The 18,470-nt window shown below is 45.4% G+C and overlaps 1 protein-coding gene across 4 annotated transcripts in view; it reads left to right on the top strand.

Moving 5' to 3' along the window:
- Positions 1-18,470, top strand: part of ARHGAP39 (Rho GTPase activating protein 39) — a 549,832-nt gene that overhangs the window by 23,269 nt on the left and 508,093 nt on the right. The gene's annotated exons all lie outside the window — the stretch shown is intronic.

Below are 18,470 nucleotides of genomic sequence, written 5' to 3'. Positions count from 1 at the left end.
CGAGACATCAGGGATGCTTACCTCCATGTCCCAAATTTGCCCTTATCACTAAGGGTACCTCAGGTTCGTGGTACAGAACTGTCACTATCAGTTTCAGACGCTGCCGTTTGGATTGTCCACGGCACCCCGGGTCTTTACCAAGGTAATGGCCGAAATGATGGTTCTTCTTCGAAGAAAAGGCGTCTTAATTATCCCTTACTTGGACGATCTCTTGATAAGGGCAAAGTCCAGGGAACAGTTGTAGGTCGGAGTAGCACTATCTCGGATACTGTTACAACAGCAGGGGTGGATTCTAAATATTCCAAAATCGCAGCTGATCCCGACAACAAGTCTCCTGTGCTTAGGGATGATTCTGGACACAGTCCAGAAAAAGGTGTTTCTCCCGGAAGAGAAAGCCAGGGAGTTATCCGAGCTAGTCAGGAACCTCCTAAAATCAGTGCATCATTGCACAAGGGCCATGGTAAAAAAAATGGTGACTTCCTTCGAAGCAATTCCAGTCGGCAGATTTCATGCAAGAACTTTTCAGTGGGATCTGCTGGACAAATGGTCCGGATCGCATCTTCAGATGCATCAGCGGATAACCCTATATCCAAGGACAAGGGTGTCTCTCCTGTGGTGGTTACAGAGTGCTCATCTTCTAGAGGGCCGCAGATTCGGCATTCAGTTTTGGATGTTGGTGACCACGGAGGCCAGCCCGAGAGGCTGGGGAGCAGTCACACAAGGAAAAAATTTCCAGGGAGTGTGATCAAGTCTGGAGACTTTTCTCCACATAAATATAGCTAAGGGTAAATTTATAATGCTCTAAGCTTAGCAAGACCTCTGCTTCAAGGTCAGCCGGTATTGATCCAGTGGGATAAAACATCACGGCAGTCGCCCACGTAAATAGACAGGGCGGCACAAGAAGCAGGAGGGCAGTGGCAAAAACTGCAAGGACTTTTCGCTGGGCGGAAAATCATGTGATAGCACTGTCAGCAGTGTTTCATTCCGGGAATGGAAACTGGGAAGCAGACTTCCTCAGTAGGCACGACCTCCACCCGGCAGAGTGGGAACTTCATGGGGAAGTTTTCCACATGATTGTAAACCGTTGGGAATTACCAAAGGTGGACATGATGGCGTCCCGTCTGAACAAAAAACGGGACAGGTATTGCGCCAGGTTAAGAGACCCTCAGGCAATAGCTGTGGACGTTCTGGTAACACCGTGGGTGTACCAGTCGGTGTATGTGTTCCATCCTCTGCTTTTCATACCTAAGGTACTGAGAATTATAAGACGTAGAGGAGTAAGAACTATACTCATGGCTCCGGATTGGCCAAGAAGGACTTGGTACCCGGAACTTCAAGAGATGCTCACAGAGGACTTATGGCCTCTGCCGCTAAGAAGGGACTTGTTTCAGCAAGTACCATGTCTGTTCCAAGACTTACCGCAGCTGCGTTTGACGGCATGGCGGTGGAACGCCGGATCCTAAGGGAAAAGGCATTCAGGAAGAGGTCATTCCTACCCTGGTCAAAGCCAGAAAGGAGGTGACCGCACAACATTATCACCACATGTGGCGAAAATATGTTGCGTGGTGTGAGGCCAGGAAGGCCCCACGAAGAAATTTCAACTCGGTCGATTCCTGCATTTCCTGCAAACAGGAGTGTCTATGGGCCTCAAATTGGGGTCCATTAAGGTTCAAATTTCGGCCCTGTCGATTTTTCTTCCAGAAAGAATTGGCTTCAGTTCCTGAAGTCCAGAAGTTTGTCAAGGGAGTATTGCATATACAACCCCCTTTTGTGCCTCCAGTGGCACTGTGGGATCTCAACGTAGTTCTGGGATTCCTCAAAACACATTGGTTTAAAACCAGTCAAATCTGTGGATTTGAAGCATCTCACATGAAAAGTGAACATGCTCTTGGACCTGGCCTGGACCAGGCGAGTGTCAAATTGGTGGTTTTTTTCTCAAAAAAGCCCATATCTGTTTGTCCATTCGGACAGGGCAGAGCTGCGGACTCGTCCCCAGTTCTCTCCCTAAGGTGGTGTCAGTGTTTCACCTGAACCAGCTTATTGTGGTGTCTTGCGCCTACTAGGGACTTGGAGGACTCCAAGTTGCTAGATGTGGTCAGGGCCCTGAAAATATAGGTTCCAGGACGGCTGGAGTCAGGAAAACTGACTTGCTGTTATCCTGTATGCACCCAACAAACTGGGTGCTCTTGCTTCTAAGCAGACTTTTGCTAGTTGGATGTGTAATACAATTCAGCTTGCACATTCTGTGGCAGGCCTGCCACAGCCAAAAAATGTAAATGCCCATTCCACAAGGAAGGTGGGCTCATCTTGGGCGGCTGCCCGAGGGGTCTCGGCTTTACAACTTTGCCGAGCGGCTATTTAGTCAGGGGCAAACACGTTTGTAAAATCCTACAAATTTGATAACCTGGCTAAGGAGGACCTGGAGTTCTCTCATTCGGTGCTGCAGAGTCATCCGCACTCTCCCGCCCGTTTGGGAGCTTTGGTATAATCCCCATGGTCCTTTCAGGAACCCCAGCATCCACTAGGACGATAGAGAAAATAAGAATTTACTTACCGATAATTCTATTTCTCGGAGTCCGTAGTGGATGCTGGGCGCCCATCCCAAGTGCGGATTATCTGCAATACTTGTACATAGTTACAAAAATCGGGTTATTATTGTTGTGAGCCATCTTTCAGAGGCTCCGCTGTTATCATACTGTTAACTGGGTTCAGATCACAGGTTGTACAGTGTGATTGGTGTGGCTGGTATGAGTCTTACCCGGGATTCATAAATCCTTCCTTATTGTGTACGCTCGTCCGGGCACAGTATCCTAACTGAGGCTTGGAGGAGGGTCATAGGGGGAGGAGCCAGTGCACACCAACTGATCCTAAAGCTTTACTTTTTGTGCCCTGTCTCCTGCGGAGCCGCTATTCCCCATGGTCCTTTCAGGAACCCCAGCATCCACTACGGACTCCGAGAAATAGAATTATCGGTAAGTAAATTCTTATTTATACAATGTGTATCCTGTACAGGTGTATATTACACGCTGCTCTACCTGACTGTAATATCCTGGAGTGGTATCATCCTGTCTCGCTGTATTATATATTATACAATGTGTAACCTGTACAGGTGTATATTACACGCTGCTCTACCTGACTGTAATATCCCGGGGTGGTCTCATCCTGTCTCGCTGTATTATATATTATACAATGTGTATCCTGTACAGGTGTATATTACACGCTGCTCTACCTGACTGTAATATCCTGGAGTGGTCTCATCCTGTCTCGCTGTATTATATATTATACAATGTGTATCCTGTACAGGTGTATATTACACGCTGCTCTACCTGACTGTAATATCCTGGAGTGGTATCATCCTGTCTCGCTGTATTATATATTATACAATGTGTATCCTGTACAGGTGTATATTACACGCTGCTCTACCTGACAGTAATATCCCGGAGTGGTATCATCCTGTCTCGCTGTATTATATATTATACAGTGTGTAACCTGTACAGGTGTATATTACCACCCCGGGATATTACAGTCAGGTAGAGCAGCGTGTATCATCCTGTCTCGCTGTATTATATATTATACAATGTGTATCCTGTACAGGTGTATATTACACGCTGCTCTACCTGACTGTAATATCCTGGAGTGGTATCATCCTGTCTCGCTGTATTATATATTATACAATGTGTATCCTGTACAGGTGTATATTACACGCTGCTCTACCTGACTGTAATATCTGTCCGTTGTCGGATGTCGGTTTTGGATTGTAGATTATACTATCCGGATTAGTGTTTATGGCCGTAATAAGACATGATGGCTTTCTCCTACATCCCAGGGATGTGCTGCAGCGCAGAGCAGGCCTCTCCCAGGACCCGCATGCTTTATGAAGGAGGATTTCCTGCAAGACCTTGTAATCCCCATTCATTCTCCTGGTTATGATGTGGGCTCAGCCTGCTCATCTGGCTGTGTTGTGACAGGTTGGATTAGGTGACATGGATGCTGAGCTGCTTTATATGCGGGGCACATGTTTATCTGCAGTGACGGTGCCACCACTATCACACTGCAATGTCTCTGCAAATGTGGATTTTATTATATATTTCATAAACCGGCTTTTCACTCTTTTGATGTATTAATATTGTGCCCCCCATGGGGCAGCCAGCATGATAGGCGCAGTACAAAGCAGAGCTCCCGGCGTCCCTAGTACTGAAGGAGGTGCTGGGAACCTTTGCAGCATGGATAAATAGAACTGAAGGATCACAGACTATTTACTCTCTGCAGTTCTGTCATGTTCATATTGTTAGTCGGAGGGACTGCTCTCCAATTCGGTGGAAGCCTGCATTTTTTTTTTAATGATATTGTATGGCGTTCATGTGTGTTTCATAGATATCTGGGGTAGAATTCAATTGTTTCGCACGGCTGCCGCTGGATGGCGCCTGATGGAGCAATTTAAATTTTTACTCTTATTTGGGAGCAAATACCGTGGTGGGACACATTTCAGCTCATAGCCTCATGATATGCGAGCTGAAATGTGCGATGTGGCACTTTGGGTATCCAAACTTGAGTTTGGGCATCCCAAGTAGTACATAAGGCGGCTAAATCCGGTACTAATGAGCGGTGCACAAGCAGAGAGAGAGAGAGCGAGCAGTAGTATATGCACCAGGAGACAGAAAGATAGCAGTAGTATATGCACCAGTGATACACCAGGAGAGAGAGAGAGAGCAGTAGTATATGCACCAGTATTACACCAGGAGACAGAAAGATAGCAGTAGTATATGCACCAGTATTACACCAGGAGAGAGAGAGAGAGCAGTAGTATATGCACCAGTATTACACCAGGAGAGAGAGAGCAGTAGTATATTCACCAGTATTACACCAGGAGAGAGAGCAGTAGTATATGCACCAGTATTACACCAGGAGAGAGAGAGCAGTAGTATATGCACCAGTATTACACCATGAGAGAGAGAGCAGTAGTATATGCACCAGTATTACACCAGGAGAGAGAGAGAGCAGTAGTATATGCACCAGTATTACACCATGAGACAGAAAGATAGCAGTAGTATATGCACCAGTATTTACACCAGGAGAGAGAGTGAGAGCAGTAGTATATGCACCAGTATTACACCAGGAGAGAGAGAGAGAGCAGTAGTATATGCACCAGTATTACACCATGAGACAGAAAGATAGCAGTAGTATATGCACCAGTATTTACACCAGGAGAGAGAGAGAGAGCAGTAGTATATGCACCAGTATTACACCAGGAGACAGAAAGATAGCAGTAGTATATGCACCAGTATTACACCAGGAGAGAGAGAGCGAGCAGTAGTATATGCACCAGTATTACACCAGGAGAGAGAGAGCAGTAGTATATTCACCAGTATTACACCAGGAGAGAGAGCAGTAGTATATGCACCAGTATTACACCAGGAGAGAGAGAGCAGTAGTATATGCACCAGTATTACACCATGAGAGAGAGAGCAGTAGTATATGCACCAGTATTACACCAGGAGAGAGAGAGAGCAGTAGTATATGCACCAGTATTACACCAGGAGAGAGAGAGAGCAGTAGTATATGCACCAGTATTACACCATGAGAGAGAGAGAGCAGTAGTATATGCACCAGTATTACACCATGAGAGAGAGAGAGCAGTAGTACATGCACCAGTATTACACCAGGAGAGAGAGAGAGCAGTAGTATATGCACCAGTATTACACCAGGAGACAGAAAGATAGCAGTAGTATATGCACCAGTATTACACCAGGAGAGAGAGAGCAGTAGTATATGCACCAGTATTACACCATGAGAGAGAGAGAGAGCAGTAGTACATGCACCAGTATTACACCAGGAGACAGAAAGATAGCAGTAGTATATGCACCAGTATTACACCAGGAGAGAGAGAGCAGTAGTATATGCACCAGTATTACACCAGGAGAGAGAGAGAGAGAGAGCAGTAGTATATGCACCAGTATTACACCAGGAGAGAGAGAGCAGTAGTACATGCACCAGTATTACACCAGGAGAGAGAGAGAGCAGTAGTATATGCACCAGTATTACACCAGGAGACAGAAAGATAGCAGTAGTATATGCACCAGTATTTACACCAGGAGAGAGAGAGCAGTAGTGCATGCACCAGTATTACACCATGAGACAGAAAGATAGCAGTAGTATATGCACCAGTATTTACACCAGGAGAGAGAGAGAGAGCAGTAGTATATGCACCAGTATTACACCAGGAGAGAGAGCAGTAGTATATGCACCAGTATTACACCAGGAGAGAGAGAGCAGTAGTATATGCACCAGTATTACACCAGGAGAGAGAGCAGTAGTATATGCACCAGTATTACACCAGGAGACAGAAAGATAGCAGTAGTATATGCACCAGTATTACACCAGGAGAGAGAGCAGTAGTATATGCACCAGTATTACACCAGAAGAGAGAGAGAGCAGTAGTATATGCACCAGTATTACACCAGGAGAGAGAGAGAGAGAGCAGTAGTATATGCACCAGTATTACACCAGGAGAGAGAGAGCAGTAGTATATGCACCAGTATTACACCAGGAGAGAGAGAGAGCAGTAGTATATGCACCAGTATTACACCAGGAGAGAGAGAGAGCAGTAGTATATGCACCAGTATTACACCATGAGACAGAAAGATAGCAGTAGTATATGCACCAGTATTTACACCAGGAGAGAGAAAGAGAGAGAGAGCAGTAGTATATGCACCAGGAGACAGAAAGATAGCAGTAGTATATGCACCAGTATTACACCAGGAGAGAGAGAGAGCAGTAGTATATGCACCAGTATTACACCAGGAGAGAGAGAGAGCAGTAGTATATGCACCAGTATTACCATGAGACAGAAAGATAGCAGTAGTATATGCACCAGTATTTACACCAGGAGAGAGAGTGAGAGCAGTAGTATATGCACCAGTATTACACCAGGAGAGAGAGAGAGAGCAGTAGTATATGCACCAGTATTACACCATGAGACAGAAAGATAGCAGTAGTATATGCACCAGTATTTACACCAGGAGAGAGAGAGAGCAGTAGTATATGCACCAGTATTACACCAGGAGACAGAAAGATAGCAGTAGTATATGCACCAGTATTACACCAGGAGAGAGAGAGAGAGCAGTAGTATATGCACCAGTATTACACCAGGAGAGAGAGCAGTAGTATATGCACCAGTATTACACCAGGAGAGAGAGCAGTAGTATATGCACCAGTATTACACCAGGAGAGAGAGAGCAGTAGTATATGCACCAGTATTACACCAGGAGAGAGAGCAGTAGTATATGCACCAGTATTACACCAGGAGACAGAAAGATAGCAGTAGTATATGCACCAGTATTACACCAGGAGAGAGAGCAGTAGTATATGCACCAGTATTACACCAGAAGAGAGAGAGCAGTAGTATATGCACCAGTATTACACCAGGAGAGAGAGAGAGAGCAGTAGTATATGCACCAGTATTACACCAGGAGAGAGAGAGCAGTAGTATATGCACCAGTATTACACCAGGAGAGAGAGCAGTAGTATATGCACCAGTATTACACCAGGAGAGAGAGAGCAGTAGTATATGCACCAGTATTACACCAGGAGAGAGAGAGAGAGAGCAGTAGTATATGCACCAGTATTACACCAGGAGACAGAAAGATAGCAGTAGTATATGCACCAGTATTACACCAGGAGAGAGAGCAGTAGTATATGCACCAGTATTACACCAGAAGAGAGAGAGCAGTAGTATATGCACCAGTATTACACCAGGAGAGAGAGAGAGAGAGCAGTAGTATATGCACCAGTATTACACCAGGAGAGAGAGCAGTAGTATATGTACCAATATTACACCAGGAGAGAGAGAGCAGTAGTATATGCACCAGTATTACACCAGGAGAGAGCGCAGTAGTATACGTACCAGTATTAGACCAGGAGAGAGAGAGAGCAGTAGTATATGCACCAGTATTACACCAGGAGACAGAAAGATAGCAGTAGTACATGCACCAGTATTACACCAGGAGAGAGAGAGAGAGCAGTAGTATATGCACCAGTATTACACCAGGAGAGAGAGAGAGAGAGAGAGAGCAGTAGTATATGCACCAGTATTACACCAGGAGAGAGAGCAGTAGTATATGTACCAGTATTACACCAGGAGAGAGAGAGCAGTAGTATATGCACCAGTATTACACCAGGAGAGAGAGCAGTAGTATATGCACCAGTATTACACCAGGAGACAGAAAGATAGCAGTAGTATATGCACCAGTATTACACCAGGAGAGAGAGCAGTAGTATATGCACCAGTATTACACCAGGAGAGAGAGAGCAGTAGTATATGCACCAGTATTACACCAGGAGAGAGAGAGCGAGCAGTAGTATATACACCAGGAGAGAGAGAGAGAGAGCAGTAGTATATGCACCAGTATTACACCAGGAGAGAGAGAGCAGTAGTATATGCACCAGTATTACACCAGGAGAGAGAGCAGTAGTATATGCACCAGTATTACACCAGGAGAGAGAGAGAGAGCAGTAGTATATGCACCAGTATTACACCAGGAGAGAGAGCAGTAGTATATGCACCAGTATTACACCAGGAGACAGAAAGATAGCAGTAGTATATGCACCAGTATTACACCAGGAGAGAGAGCAGTAGTATATGCACCAGTATTACACCAGAAGAGAGAGAGCAGTAGTATATGCACCAGTATTACACCAGGAGAGAGAGAGAGAGCAGTAGTATATGCACCAGTATTACACCAGGAGAGAGAGAGCAGTAGTATATGCACCAGTATTACACCAGGAGAGAGAGCAGTAGTATATGCACCAGTATTACACCAGGAGAGAGAGAGCAGTAGTATATGCACCAGTATTACACCAGGAGAGAGAGCAGTAGTATATGCACCAGTATTACACCAGGGGACAGAAAGATAGCAGTAGTATATGCACCAGTATTACACCAGGAGACCGAAAGATAGCAGTAGTATATGCACCAGTATTACACCAGAAGAGAGAGAGCAGTAGTATATGCACCAGTATTACACCAGGAGAGAGAGAGAGAGAGAGACGTAGTAAATGCACCAGTATTACACCCGACACCAGGAGACAGAAATATAGCAGTAGTATATGCACCAGTATTACACCAGGAGAGAGAGCAGTAGTATATGCACCAGTATTACACCAGAAGAGAGAGAACAGTAGTATATGCACCAGTATTACACCAGGAGAGAGAGCAGTAGTATATGCACCAGTATTACACCAGAAGAGAGAGAGCAGTAGTATATGCACCAGTATTACACCAGGAGAGAGAGAGAGAGCAGTAGTATATGCACCAGGAGAGAGAGAGAGAGAGAGAGAGCAGTAGTATATGCACCAGTATTACACCAGGAGAGAGAGAGAGCAGTAGTATATGCACCAGTATTACACCAGGAGAGAGAGAGAGAGAGCAGTAGTATATGCACCAGTATTAAACCAGGAGAGAGAGAGAGAGAGCAGTAGTATATGCACCAGCATTACACCAGGAGAGAGAGAGCAGTAGTATATTCACCAGTATTACACCAGGAGAGAGAGAGAGAGCAGTAGTATATGCACCAGTATTACACCAGGAGAGAGAGAGCAGTAGTATATGCACCAGTATTACACCAGGAGAGAGAGAGCAGTAGTATATGCACCAGTATTACACCAGGAGAGAGAGCAGTAGTATATGCACCAGTATTACACCAGGAGACAGAAAGATAGCAGTAGTATATGCACCAGTATTACACCAGGAGAGAGAGCAGTAGTATATGCACCAGTATTACACCAGAAGAGAGAGAGCAGTAGTATATGCACCAGTATTACACCAGGAGAGAGAGAGAGAGAGCAGTAGTATATGCACCAGTATTACACCAGGAGAGAGAGCAGTAGTATATGTACCAGTATTACACCAGGAGAGAGAGAGCAGTAGTATATGCACCAGTATTACACCAGGAGAGAGCGCAGTAGTATACGTACCAGTATTAGACCAGGAGAGAGAGAGAGCAGTAGTATATGCACCAGTATTACACCAGGAGACAGAAAGATAGCAGTAGTATATGCACCAGTATTACACCAGGAGAGAGAGAGAGCAGTAGTATATGCACCAGTATTACACCAGGAGAGAGAGAGAGAGAGAGAGCAGTAGTATATGCACCAGTATTACACCAGGAGAGAGAGCAGTAGTATATGCACCAGTATTACACCAGGAGACAGAAAGATAGCAGTAGTATATGCACCAGTATTACACCAGGAGAGAGAGCAGTAGTATATGCACCAGTATTACACCAGGAGAGAGAGAGCAGTAGTATATGCACCAGTATTACACCAGGAGAGAGAGAGAGCAGTAGTATATGCACCAGTATTACACCAGGAGAGAGAGAGAGAGCAGTAGTATATGCACCAGTATTACACCATGAGAGAAAGAGAGCAGTAGTATATGCACCAGTATTACACCAGGAGAGAGAGAGAGAGCAGTAGTATATGCACCAGTATTACACCAGGAGAGAGAGAGAGAGCAGTAGTATATGCACCAGTATTACACCAGGAGAGAGAGAGCAGTAGTATATGCACCAGTATTACACCAGAAGAGAGAGAGCAGTAGTATATGTACCAGTATTACACCAGGAGAGAGAGAGAGAGAGCAGTAGTATATGCACCAGTATTACACCAGGAGAGAGAGAGAGAGTGCAGTAGTATATGCACCAGTATTACACCAGGAGAGAGAGAGAGCAGTAGTATATGCACCAGTATTACACCAGGAGAGAGAGAGAGCAGTAGTACATGCACCAGTATTACACCAGGAGAGAGAGAGAGAGCAGTAGTATATGCACCAGTATTACACCAGGAGAGAGAGAGAGCAGTAGTATATGTACCAGTATTACACCAGGAGACAGAAAGATAGTAGTAGTATATGCACCACCCTTACACCAGGAGAGAGAGAGCAGTAGTATATGCACCAGGAGAGAGAGAGAGTAGTAGTATATGCACCAGTATTGCACCAGGAGAGAGAGAGCGAGTAGTAGTATAGTGTTCCTTCTAGGCTGTTTCAGCAGGGTGCTGCACCCTGCCCATTTTTGAAATGTGAAAAAGCACCCTGCCCTTTTTCAGTGCACCCTGCAGGACCATAAATCCCCCCTTGTATACAGAATGAAACAGTCAGAGTGCATGTTACAATGTTGTCGTCTACTCCTTGCCCACCTCTGAAATTGGAACACAATTTCTGTCCTTAGCCAACTGGATGGCAGAGGAGGCGCTGTAAATAATACAGCACTCTGATCAAGAGGGAAAGAACAGGGTAAGCAGTGTTAAAAAACCATTGTTTAACTTTTCTATTTTATAACACATACGGATTATAACTACTTCAGCACTGGAAAAGACATATATAATGATCTACTTATGTATATGCTACAGCCGATCTTTCAAGAAGACTGGACATATACAGTATGTTTCTCAGTACATATGTTAGGTGTCTTATATGTATGCATGGGTATATTATTTACTAAGGGCAAAATATATGTACAAAAACTATAAACATATGCGCTGTGCTTTGCGCGCAAAGCGTCACATCAAAAATGTGCCCTTCAAAATAAAAATGTGCCCTCTAAAATGCTCAGCACCCTGCCCTAAAAAAATCCTAGAGTGAACACTAGTAGTATATGTACCAGCCTTACACCAGGAGAGAGAGAGAGCAGTAGTATATGCACCAGGAGAGAGAGAGAGAGCAGTAGTATATGCACCAGCCTTACACCAGGAGAGAGAGAGAGCAGTAGTATGTGCACCAGGAGAGAGAGAGAGCAGTAGTATATGCACCAGTATTGCACCAGGAGAGAGAGAGCAGTAGTATATGCACCAGTATTGCACCAGGAGAGAGAGAGCAGTAGTATATGCACCAGCCTTACACCAGGAGACAGAAAGATAGCAGTAGTATATGCCTCAGCCTTATACCAGGAGAGATAGAGCGAGCAGTAGTCAATGCACCATTACAGAGCGTAGTAGTATATGCACCAGCCTTACACCAGGAGAGAGAGCAGTAGTATATGCACCAGGAGAGAGCGCAGTAGTATATGCACCAGTATTACACCAGGAGAGAGAGAGCAGTAGTATATGCACCAGTATTATACCAGGAGAGAGAGAGCAGTAGTATATGCACCAGTATTACACCAGGAGAGAGAGAGAGAACAGTAGTATATGTACCAGTATTACACCAGGAGAGAGAGCAGTAGTACACCAGGATAGAGAGGGCAGTAGTATATGCAGCAGTATTACACCATGAGAGAGAGCGCAGTAGTATATGTACCAGTATTAAACCAGGAGAGAGATAGAGCAGTAGTATATACACCAGTAATACACCTGGAGAGAGAGCGAGCAGTAGTATATGCAGCAGTATTACACCTGGAGAGAGAGAGAGCGCAGTAGTATATGCACCAGTATTACACCAGGAGAGAGAGCGCAGTAGTATATGTACCAGTATTAAACCAGGAGAGAGAGAGAGCAGTAGTATATACACCAGTAATACACCTGGAGAGAGAGCGAGCAGTAGTATATGCACCAGTATTACACCAGGAGAGAGAGAGAGCAGTAGTATATGCACCAGTATTACACCAGGAGAGAGAGCAGTAGTATATGTACCTGTATTACACCAGGAGAAAGAGAGAGAGCAGTAGTATATGCACCAGTATTACACCAGGAGAGAGAGTGAGAGAGAACAGTAGTATATGCACCAGGAGAGAGAGCAGTAGTATACGCATCAGTATTACACCAGGAGAGAGAGCAGTAGTATATGCACCAGTATTACACCAGGAGAGAGAGAGAAGTAGTATATGCACCAGTATTACACCAGAAGAGAGAGCAGTAGTATATGTACCAGTATTACACCAGGAGAGAGAGAGCGAGCAGTAGTATATGCACCAGTATTACACCAGGAGAGAGAGAGAGCAGTAGTATATGCACCAGTATTACACCAGGAGAGAGAGAGAGAGAGAGAGAGCAGTAGTATAAACACCAGTATTACACCAGGAGAGAGAGAGAGAGAGAGAGCAGTAGTATATGCACCAGTATTACACCAGGAGAGAGAGAGCAGTAGTGTATGCACCAGTATTACACCAGGAGAGAGAGAGCAGTAGTATATGCACCAGTATTACACCAGGAGAGAGAGAGAGAGCAGTAGTATATACACCAGTATTACACCAGGAGAGAGAGTGAGAGCAGTAGTATATGCACCAGTATTACACCAGAAGAGAGAGAGAGAGAGAGAGAGCAGTAGTATATGTACCAGTATTACACCAGGAGAGAGAGAGAGAAGTAGTGTATGTACCAGTATTACACCAGGAGAGAGAGAGAGAGCAGTAGTGTATGCACCAGTATTACACCAGGAGAGAGAGAGAGAGCAGTAGTATATGCACCAGTATTACACCAGAAGAGAGAGAGAGAGAGAGCAGTAGTATATGTACCAGTATTACACCAGGAGAGAGAGAGAGCAGTAGTATTTGCACCAGTATTACACCAGGAGAGAGAGAGAGAACAGTAGTATATGCGCCAGTATTACACCAGGAGAGAGAGAGAGAGAGAACAGTAGTATATGCGCCAGTATTACACCAGGAGAGAGAGCAGTAGTATACGTACCAGTATTACACCAGGAGAGAGAGTGAGAACAGTAGTATATGCACCAGGAGAGAGAGAGAGAGAGCAGTAGTATATGCACCAGTATTACACCAGGAGAGAGAGCAGTAGTATATGTATCAGTATTACACCAGGAGAGAGAGCAGTAGTATATGTATCAGTATTACACCAGGAGAGAGAGAACAGTAGTGTATGCACCAGTATTACACCAGGAGAGAGAGATCAGTAGTATATGCACCAGTATTACACCAGGAGAGAGAGCAGTAGTATATGTACCAGTATTACACCAGGAGAGAGAGCAGTAGTATATGTACCAGTATTACACCAGGAGAGAGAGAGAGAGAGAGAGAGCAGTAGTATCTGCACCAGTATTAAACCAGGAGAGAGAGAGAGAGCAGTAGTATATACACCAGTATTACACCAGGAGAGAGAGTGAGAGAGAACAGTAGTATATGCACCAGTATTACACCAGGAGAGAGAGCAGTAGTATATGCACCAGTATTGCAACAGGAGAGAGAGAGAGCGCAGTAGTATATGCCCCAGAAGAGAGAGAGAGCGAGCAGTAGTATATGCACCAGAAGAGAGAGAGCAGTAGTATATGCACCAGGAGAGAGAGAGAGCAGTAGTATATACACCAGGAGAGAGAGAGAGAGCAGAAGTATATACACCAGGAGAGAGAGAGAGAGAGAGAGAGAGCAGTAGTGTATGCACCAGTATTACACCAGGAGAGAGAGAGTAGTATATGCACCAGTATTACACCAGGAGAGAGAGAGAAGTAGTATATGCACCAGGAGAGGGGGAGAGAGAGAAGTAGTATATGCACCAGGAGAGAGAGAGAGAGAGCAGTAGTATATGCACCAGGAGAGAGAGAGCAGTAGTATATGCACCAGGAGAGAGAGAGAGCGAGCAGTAGTATATGCACCAGTATTGCACCAGGAGAGAGACAGAGAGAGCGCAGTAGTATATGCCCCAGAAGAGAGAGAGCGAGCAGTAGTATATGCACCAGGAGAGAGAGCAGTAGTATATGCACCAGGAGAGAGAGAGAGAGAGCAGTAGTGTTTGCACCAGTATTGCACCAGGAGAGAGAGAGAGCAGTAGTATATGCACCAGTATTACACCAGGAGAGAGAGAGAGAGAGAAGTATTATATGCACCAGGAGAGAGAGAGAGCAGTAGTGTTTGCACCAGTATTGCACCAGGAGAGAGAGAGAGAGCGCAGTAGTATATGCCCCAGAAGAGAGAGAGAGCGAGCAGTAGTATATGCACCAGAAGAGAGAGAGCGAGAGAGCAGTAGTTTATGCACCAGGAGAGAGAGAGAGAGAGAGCAGTAGTATATGCACCAGGAGAGAGAGCAGTAGTATATGCACCAGGAGAGAGAGAGAGAGCAGTAGTATATACACCAGGAGAGAGAGAAAGCAGTAGTATATACACAAGGACAGAGAGAAAGCAGTAGTATATACACCAGGAGAGAGAGAGAGAGAGAGCAGTAGTATATTCACCAGTATTACACCAGGAGAGAGAGAGAGCGCAGTAGTATATGCCCCAGAAGAGAGAGAGAGCGAGCAGTAGTATATGCGCCAGAAGAGAGAGAGCGAGAGAGCAGTAGTTTATGCACCAGGAGAGAGAGAGAGCAGTAGTATATGCACCAGGAGAGAGAGCATTAGTATATGCACCAGGAGAGAGAGAGAGCAGTAGTATATACACCAGGAGAGAGAGAAAGCAGTAGTATATACACAAGGACAGAGAGAAAGCAGTAGTATATACACCAGGAGAGAGAGAGAGAGAGAGAGAGAGCAGTAGTATATTCACCAGTATTACACCAGGAGAGAGAGAGAGCAGTAGTATATGTACCAGTATTACACCAGGAGAGAGAGAGCAGTAGTATATGCACCAGTATTGCACCAGGAGAGAGGGAGAGCAGTAGTATATGCACTAGTATTGCACCAGGAGAGAGAGAGCAGTAGTATATGCACCAGTATTACACCAGGAGAGAGAGAGAGCAGTAGTATATACACCAGGAGAGAGCGAGCAGTAGTTTATGCACCAGTATTACACCAGGAGAGAGAGCGAGAGAGCAGTAGTATATGCACCAGTATTACACCAGGAGAGAGAGAGAGCAGTAGTATATGCACCAGGAGAGAGAGAGCAGTAGTATATGCACCAGTATTACACCAGGAGAGAGAGAGAGCAGTAGTATATGCACCAGGAGAGAGAGAGCAGTAGTATATACACCAGTATTGCACCAGGAGAGAGAGAGAGAGAGCGCAGTAGTATATGCCCCAGAAGAGAGAGAGAGAGAGAGAGAGCGAGCAGTAGTATATGCACCAGAAGAGAGAGAGAGAGCAGTAGTATATGTACCAGGAGAGAGAGCAGTAGTATATGCACCAGGAGAGAGAGCAGTAGTATATACACCAGGAGAGAGAGAAAGCAGTAGTATATACACCAGGACAGAGAGAAAGCAGTAGTATATACACCAGGAGAGAGAGAGAGCAGTAGTATATTCACCAGTATTACACCAGGAGAGAGAGAGCAGTAGTATATTCACCAGTATTACACCAGGAGAGAGAGCAGTAGTATATGTACCAGTATTACACCAGGAGAGAGAGAGCAGTAGTATATGCACCAGGAGAGAGAGCGAGAGAGCAGTAGTATATGCACCAGGAGAGAGAGAGAGCAGTAGTATATGCACTAGTATTACACCAGGAGAGAGAGAGAGCAGTATTATATGCACCAGGAGAGAGAGAGAGAGCAGTAGTGTTTGCACCAGGAGAGAGAGCAGTAGTATATGCACCAGTATTACACCAGGAGAGAGAGGGAGCCGTAGTATATGCACCAGGAGAGCGAGAGAGAGAGAGCAGTAGTATATGCACTAGTATTACACCAGGAGAGATTGAGAGAGCAGTATTATATGCACCAGGAGAGAGAGAGAGAGAGAGAGAGAGAGAGCAGTAGTGTTTGCACCAGTATTGCACCAGGAGAGAGAGAGCAGTAGTATATGCACCAGTATTACACCAGGAGAGAGAGAGAGAGCAGTATTATATGCACCAGGAGAGAGAGAGAGCAGTAGTGTTTGCACCAGTATTGCACCAGGAGAGGGAGAGAGAGAGCGCAGTAGTATATGCCCCAGAAGAGAGAGAGAGAGAGCAGTAGTATATGCACCAGAAGAGAGAGAGCGAGAGAGCAGTAGTTTATGCACCAGAAGAGAGAGAGAGCAGTAGTATATGCACCAGGAGAGAGAGAGCAGTAGTATATGCACCAGGAGAGAGAGAGAGCAGTAGTATATACACCAGGAGAGAGAGAGAGAGAGCAGTAGTATTTACACCAGGAGAGAGAGAAAGCAGTAGTATATACACCAGGACAGAGAGAAAGAAGTAGTATATACACCAGGAGAGAGAGAGAGAGAGCAGTAGTATATTCACCAGTATTACACCAGGTGAGAGAGAGCAGTAGTATATGCACCAGGAGAGCGAGAGAGAGAGCAGTAGTATATGCACTAGTATATACACCAGGAGAGAGAGAGAGCAGTAGTATATGCACCAGTATTACACCAGGAGAGAGAGAGAAGTAGTATATGCACCAGTATTGCACCAGGAGAGAGGGAGAGCAGTAGTATATGCACTAGTATTGCACCAGGAGAGAGAGAGCAGTAGTATATGCACCAGTATTACACCAGGAGAGAGAGAGCAGTAGTATATACACCAGGAGAGAGCGAGCAGTAGTATATGCACCAGTATTACACCAGGAAAGAGAGAGAGAGAGCAGTAGTATATGCACCAGTATTACACCAGGAGAGAGAGCAGTAGTATATACACCAGGAGAGAGCGAGCAGTAGTATATGCACCAGTATTACACCAGGAAAGAGAGAGAGAGAGCAGTAGTATATGCACCAGTATTACACCAGGAGAGAGAGAGAAGTAGTATATGCACCAGTATTGCACCAGGAGAGAGGGACAGCAGTAGTACATGCACTAGTATTGCACCAGGAGAGAGAGCAGTAGTATATGCACCAGTATTACACCAGGAGAGAGAGAGCAGTAGTATATACACCAGGAGAGAGCGAGCAGTAGTATATGCACCAGTATTACACCAGGAGAGAGAGAGCGAGCAGTAGTTTATGCACCAGTATTACACCAGGATAGAGTGAGAGCAGTAGTATATGCACCAGTATTACACCAGGAGAGAGAGAGCGAGCAGTAGTATATGTACCAGGAGAGCGAGAGAGAGAGCAGTAGTATATGCACCAGTATTACACCAGGAGAGAGCGAGAGAGCAATAGTATATGTACCAGGAGAGAGAGAGCAGTAGTATATGCACCAGGAGAGAGCGAGAGCAGTAGTATATACACCAGGAGAGAGAGAGAGAGCAGTAGTATATACACCAGGAGAGAGAGAGCAGTAGTATATGCACCAGGAGAGAGCGAGAGCAGTAGTATATGCACCAGGAGAGAGAGCGAGCAGTAGTATATGCACCAGGAGAGAGAGCAGTAGTATATGCACCAGCCTTACACCAGGAGAGAGAGCAGTAGTATATACACCAGGAGAGAGAGAGAGAGCAGTAGTATATGCACCAGGAGAGAGACAGAGCAGTAGTATATGCACCAGGAGAGAGAGAGAGCAGTAGTATATACACCAGGAGAGAGCAGTAGTATATGCACCAGGAGAGAGAGCAGTAGTATATGCACCAGGAGAGAGAGAGCAGTAGTATATGCACCAGGAGAGAGAGAGCAGTAGTATATGCACCAGGAGAGCGAGCGAGCAGTAGTATATGCACCAGGAGAGAGAGTGCAGTAGTATATACACCAGGAGAGAGAGAGAGCGAGCAGTAGTATATTCACCAGGAGAGAGAGAGAGAGAGAGA

The sequence above is a fragment of the Pseudophryne corroboree genome, chromosome 5 (assembly GCF_028390025.1).
Source record: "Pseudophryne corroboree isolate aPseCor3 chromosome 5, aPseCor3.hap2, whole genome shotgun sequence".
Taxonomy (NCBI): domain Eukaryota; kingdom Metazoa; phylum Chordata; class Amphibia; order Anura; family Myobatrachidae; genus Pseudophryne; species Pseudophryne corroboree.
The sequence above is the reverse complement of the archived record's forward strand: the minus strand, read 5'-3'. Positions and strand labels throughout refer to the sequence as shown.